The sequence below is a fragment of the Eucalyptus grandis genome, chromosome 9, assembly GCF_016545825.1.
Source record: "Eucalyptus grandis isolate ANBG69807.140 chromosome 9, ASM1654582v1, whole genome shotgun sequence".
Taxonomy (NCBI): Eukaryota; Viridiplantae; Streptophyta; class Magnoliopsida; order Myrtales; family Myrtaceae; genus Eucalyptus; species Eucalyptus grandis.
In genome coordinates, this window is record NC_052620.1 from 34,126,135 (window position 1) to 34,132,730 (window position 6,596).

General features: G+C 42.8%; 1 pseudogene; it reads left to right on the forward strand.

Annotated features, from left to right (window-relative positions):
• Positions 1-226: 226 nt before the first annotated feature.
• Positions 227-5,871, forward strand: LOC104420711 (annotated as a pseudogene).
• The last annotated feature ends 725 nt before the right edge of the window (positions 5,872-6,596 follow it).

Here is a 6,596-nt window from a genome sequence, read left to right on the forward strand (position 1 = left end):
GTTTTTGGTGTTTGATAGCAACCCAATAATACCTTACAAGAGTTTTTGTTTTTTTTTCAGTCCTCAGGTTTGACTTTCCTAGTTCATTGTAATAATCCATTTCCTTACTTTTCTCCTCTTTCTCTAGCGAGTAATCTTCAATTGGGAAAAAAAGAAAAAAAGAGAGAAATATTTGCTAAATGTGCGTAACGACCTGCCAACCAGCAAACAAACAGAAAATACAATAATGGGGAACTTGTTCAATTCTGATTCCCCTCCTTCCACATCGCCGCTGCCGCTGCCGCCACTGCCGCCACCACCGCCGCCGCCGCCGCCGCCGTCGCCGAAGTTCCCCTTTGTCTTCCCGTGCGTCGAGTCCCCGTTCCTCCCTGATCCTTCACCCTTCTTCTCACTGAGCCTCTTCTCTGCCCCACTCCTGACCAACTCCTTCTTCCAAAACTTCACTCTCAACAATGGCAACCAGGCCAAGTACATCCACCCCTACCTCGTCAAGCCCCCCTGTCCTCTGTCTTCGTCTCGTTCCCTTCTCGCGTCGCCACCTCCACCTCTTTGTACCAAGTCTTCAACGCTGACCTCACCATCCTTGCCATCTCAAGCGACGATGCTGTGCATGGCTCGTCTCTGGAGGCTCTGCGGCACGTGATCTCCTCGTATAATGACCTCAGCGTCATGCTGGACTTCGCGGCTTCAAACCTGAAGTTCGTCCTCGTTAGGGGGAGCCCCTACTTGACCTGCTTGGTCAACCGCGGGACCGAGGTTGCGATCTCCACGATTCACGCGATCCTCTCGCTATCTTCGAACAATAGCCACACCAAGCATACTTTGAAGCTCAACAACAATCATACTTGGCTTGTTTACACTTCTGTAGCACCCCGAACCCTTCGAAGGTCGCCACAAGCACCGATGTTACATCTTATTACCCTTTTGTTCTACACTTAGAAGAAGCGTCGTTATTCACAGGCAACTTTTTTTTTTTAAAAGCGGTCCCAGCGCGACTCACTAGCGGAAGCAAAATAAAGCATCACCATCTCTCCCCCTACCAACCATGATACCAATACACACCACTAATCACCATAATTTTTTTTATAGACAAGCCACGACACTTTATTTACATATATCTTCAAGATGGGACTTCTTTTGGGTTGGTACATCAAAAAGGAAAAGCTAGGACTCAGTCATGTCCAGCCTAAAAACCTAAAAAAGAACCCTCGACCCTCTACATCACATGTGCACAACCCCCATCATAAGTGTCGGCTAACTATTCAAAAAGAAATAGCCCATACTCGTCACGCATAGGTCTCACACCCAGTCCGATGCGTCAGGCGGTGGCGGTGGTAGCATCCCTCTCATCACCCCGTCACGGCGAACGTGGACAGAGACAAACTCCTGGACAATCGGGCCCCCAGCCAGGCCTATGTCGTACGAGACAAAACAGCGCACACGTATGTAGGTGAGTCCAGGTACAGAAGGACAGCTGAACTCCTCACACTCTACCTCGACGTCGGACGGTAACCCGTAAAATGCATCCCACGTGACGGCAGGAAGCGGCATACTGCTAATCTGAAATGTTGGTCCCCAAAAGGGGTGAGTACAACCACTCAGCAGATAAGGAATCCAATAACAACTCAATGCATCATACAAATCATACATGCATTACAGGCGTTACTTACCTTGAAGCCATGCGCATACTATCATGCATCATCGTATCACACATGTCATCATCATCATGGCATCATTACATCACACATGTCATCATCATCATGGCATCATTATATCATACATGTCATCATCATCATGACATCATCACATTACACATGTCATCATGCCATATCATATATCATCATCATTATCATCATCATGCATATCATCATGCATATCATCATGCATATCATGCCATGGGTGATCATCATTATTCCATATCACATATCATCATCATCATCATCATGCATATCATGCCATGGGTGATCATCATTATTCCATATCACATATCATCATCATCATGATCATGCATATCATGCCATGGGCTCAATTTCCACTTTTAGCTTTCAATTTTGATCACCACATCACCCATTCCTCAAATCATCAATTTCATCATCCCCTCGGGCAAAGACCTCCGAGGCTTCCGGCATTCAGCCATCCCAGGCCACCGGGCATCCGGCCCCCCACATTCCGGGCATCTCGCATCCCAACTGGCATCACGAGGCATTCCCTTCGGGCAGAAACCTCCGACAAGGCTTCCGGCATTTACACTCCCTGGCCGGGCATCCCGCACCCCAAATCCTAGCATCGCGAGGCATTCCCTTCGGGCAGAAACCTCTGACAGGGCTTCCGACACCCCCACATTCCGGACATCCTAAATCTCCCAGGGCCATGCGGCAATGCATCTCTATACATTCCGGGCATTATCCTCCACCACAACCACCTCCTCACTTATCATTATCCACATTTACCATTATTTTGATCTCAATTTATCATGGCATATGGCGTGACATCAAACAAGTCATACTTGGCATAGAATTCACACATGCATCTCAATTCAATGTCATGCACACACCAAGACCTTATCATACATGCAACAATGTATAATTATTTATTAATAAATTTAATGGAATTTATGGCCAATAAAATAATCCATTTTATTTATTTATTTTTTTTAAATTTCAACTTTTGCCACTTTCATAAATATTAAAAATAAAAATTAAAGCAATTATCAAACAAGCCAATAGGATCATAATTACATGCAAAATACATGGCCAAATAGAATTTTACACAATCTCACAATTTTCACAAAACATCATATGATTTTCGGATGAAACCAGAATGCACGGTTTCCGAAGAAATTCGATTAAAATATCCATACGGCCTCCAAAAATTACGAAATTTTACCGAGTGATAACCAAGACAGTTTCGTACAACTTTCATGAAGACTTCCAAGCCAGATTATTTTTATATTATTTTATACAGTCTCACGAAGCTTCTGGATCCATTACTGCATCGTCCAGTGCAAGCTTCTCCGAAATATTGAGATTTCACCTACCTATTCTCTTTATTTTCCTCTGAAATTTGGATATGTTATACATCAAGATGTCCTATACAAGTTTCATGAAGATATATAAGTCAAATAACCAGAGTATAGTCATCATCTATGTCCATGAAGTCTCGGGTGTCTCGGAATACATCACCAGAATCACCGTCTTCAAGATCTAGTTGATTTACTAGTCTATTATTGTTAATTTCACTTCAAATTTGAGTATGTTGTAGTTTAATATGTCCCCTACAACTTTCATGAAGAAATCGAAGTGAGATTCTCAACACAAACCAACATGCAACCACAAATCCAACCAAAGGTCAGTAAAATCTTTCCAGATCTGGGGTCTCCATAGGATGAGACTTTAACCCCTCAAAGCTCAATCATTTTCCACGAAATTTTAGTATGTTATATTTCAAGATGTTAGCTAAAACTTTCATGAAGAAATCGAAGCCAAAATCGGACTCTAAAAACACATGCAAGCTCAAACAACTTTCTGACTCACATAATCCGAGCAAGAACAGTCATGCGATTCAAGAATAAGCCAACCACGCCTCGGTTTTTCTCACTTAAACACCCAAAAATTTAACATGCAAACAACATACAAGCATGCAAGAGAAGCTAGAGGACTCCCACTTGCCTCTAGACCGGTCGGTCGACGGCGTACGGCGGCGAACACGGCGGCACACGGCGGCTCCTCCTCTCTCTCTCAGCCTCTCCCTCTCTCTCGAAATCTCTCTCTCTCTCTCACCCTCTCTCTCGGCCAAATGGGAAAATCCGGCCACCCTCTCTCTCTCTTCCTTCTTATACCCCCAAACTCTCATCATTAGCAATCATGAGATTGCCTCACCAATGGCCAATGCATGGCCTTCTTCTTGCCACTTGTCTTATTGCATGCATCATGGGCCTTGGAGTTGGGCTTCCTTGTGGCCGGTTGACCACTCCCTCTTGGGCCTCTATTGGGCCGGCCAACTTGGCCCATTAAAAGCTTAGGCCAATGGGCCTAAGGCCCAACCTAAAAATTGACTTTTCCCCCTTTTAAAAAAAAAAAAAAAAAAAAAATTCTTTTATAAATATTTTTAAATTTCAATTTTCATCTTGGCCAAAGTCTTGGGGCATCTTGTTTATTGAAATTTAGTTTATAAAATACATGGCCAAGCATAGATTATTAATCTATCAAATTTAAATTTTCACAATCATATGCACAAATCATCAAATCTTAAAAGACTAATGGCTAAGGTATAAACCTTAGGAAATTTTTATCACCTAATTAAAGACTTTAACACACCTTATGGCTTGGCTTTGAATTTTGGGATGCCACAACTTCCTCCCCGATTAGTTTCAGTCATAGTCTCAATGCAATTACTTTCGGAAGGTTTTCGGGGGTTATTAGGATTGCTTATTTGCCCGATGGTGGATCATTTAGCGAGGAGGTTTTGGATAAGTTCAGTTCTTTGTATGCTCTTTTTGGTGATGCAGTGTTGACTAGTTCATTTTGCTTGGAGTACAAATGGGAGAAGAGAGGATGGGGGGGGTCTGCTCATGCTCGCGCACCCGCTGCACGTTCGACTTTTGTCTCGCGAGAATTGCCGTGTCACTGTGTTGGAGGATTTTAAGTATAGGATAATCGATGGTGATCTTGTTGGCGTGGTTGGAGATTCCTGGGTGTTGAGATCTAATCCTGTCTCTGTTACTTGGCATTCAATCAGAGGCATCAAGGAGGAATCACACAATGAAATCATTCAAGCCCTTCGTAGGGATGTGGTGTCCCTTAATCCAGCTGCAATAACGGCAAAATCATCTTATTTTTATGGGAAATTTATTGCCAGAGCGGCGAGGTTGGCTTTATTGCTGAGGAGGTGTGTTATCATAAAGTTATCCTGACCATCGGGAAATATTTGAAAAGCACCATAGAGCCATGGTTGGATGGGACTTTTAGTGGTAATGGATTTTTGTATGATGTGAAATGGGGCGGGATTATCACCAAGCTAGGATCGACCAATCCTAGTGAAGATCTTGGTTTCGGGTTGTACAATGCTCATCACTATCATTTAGGGTACTTCCTTTATGCAATTGCTGTTCTTGCCAAGATTGATCTGGCATGGGGAAGGAAGTATAGGCCTCAAGCTTTATCACTGATGGCGGATTTCATGAACTTGGGGAGAAGATCGAATTCCAATTATCCACATCTGAGGTGCTTCGACTTGTACAAATTGCATTCTTGGGCCGGTGGATTGACTGAATTTACGGATGGGCGGAATCAGGAGAGCACAAGTGAGGCTATGAATGCTTACTATTCAGCTGCTTTAATGGGATTAGCATATGGAGACACCCATCTTGTTACTGTCGAGTCCACGCTCGCTGCAATGGAAATACAAGCAACTCAAACATGGTGGCATGTTAGAGAAGGTGATAATTTATATAAGGAAGACTTCACTAGGGAGAACAGGGTGGTGGATGTTCTGTGGGCTAACAAAAGGGACAGTGGTCTTTGGTTTGCCGGCGCAGAGCGGAGAGATTGTAGGCTTGGAATTCAGGTATTTCCTCCGTTGCCTATCACTGAGGTTCTATTCTCAAATGTCCAGTTTGTGAAACAGCTGGTGGATTGGACATACCCGGCACTGAACAGGAAGGGAATTGAAGGATGGAAATGATTTGTGTGTGCTTTGGAAGGGATTTTTGACCAAGGTAGCGCGCTAGAAAAAGTGAGAAGCATGAGCGGTTTTGATGATGGGAACTCGATTTCGAATTTTCTGCGGTGGATTCATAGTAGAGTTGATGAAGAAGAGACAGGATGTAGGGATGGAGGAAAATACTGTTGGTTTGGTCATTATTGTCACTGAAATTGTTATTTCGGGGATGGATTCAATTGCTTTAATGAGATCTTCTATTTGGAGTATTCATGTACTTATGTGAGGATTGCTTTGTGCCCTATGTATCTATCTTCAGAATAAAATGATTCACTAGCTCTACTTCTCTCGGTGACCCTTCGCTATTGTCTTTTATCGCTGCAATTACATTATTTACTTTGTCGAACATTTTTAGAACATTTTTGTGCTTTTAAAATGCTCGCTGATATAAGTTAAATCTCTTGCGTTTTGTTTCAATAAATCAGTGACGAGTTTGGTGCATTATGCACTTTGATGCCACTTTAGGAGCCCATGAAATTCGATTCAGAATCGGTCCATTGGTAAAAAGAAATAAATCATGTCTCATAATTTCACCGAATCTTATTGTCTCAAATCTTGGGAATAATTCCTGATAGAATCCATTTCTTTTCGATTCAATAATGACTACAAAAGTCTTAAATCTTATGTTGATCAGTCACTTTAATTCTTAAACTTTTTTTCCTGAACTTTTCATTTTTAGACACATGGTGATGATGCGGCTTTCGTGAATGTCATACGACAAAAACTTGACAAAAGAATAGAAGAAGAATAAAAATACAAAAAGATGGTGGAGGAAGCTGGAAGTGTGCATAGATCTTTTTTCTTTTTCGCTTGGCCATCGGAGAGGGTCATAGCCCTCGCTGCAAGAAAGGGCAAGGGGTTGGTTGCCTGGTGGTGGC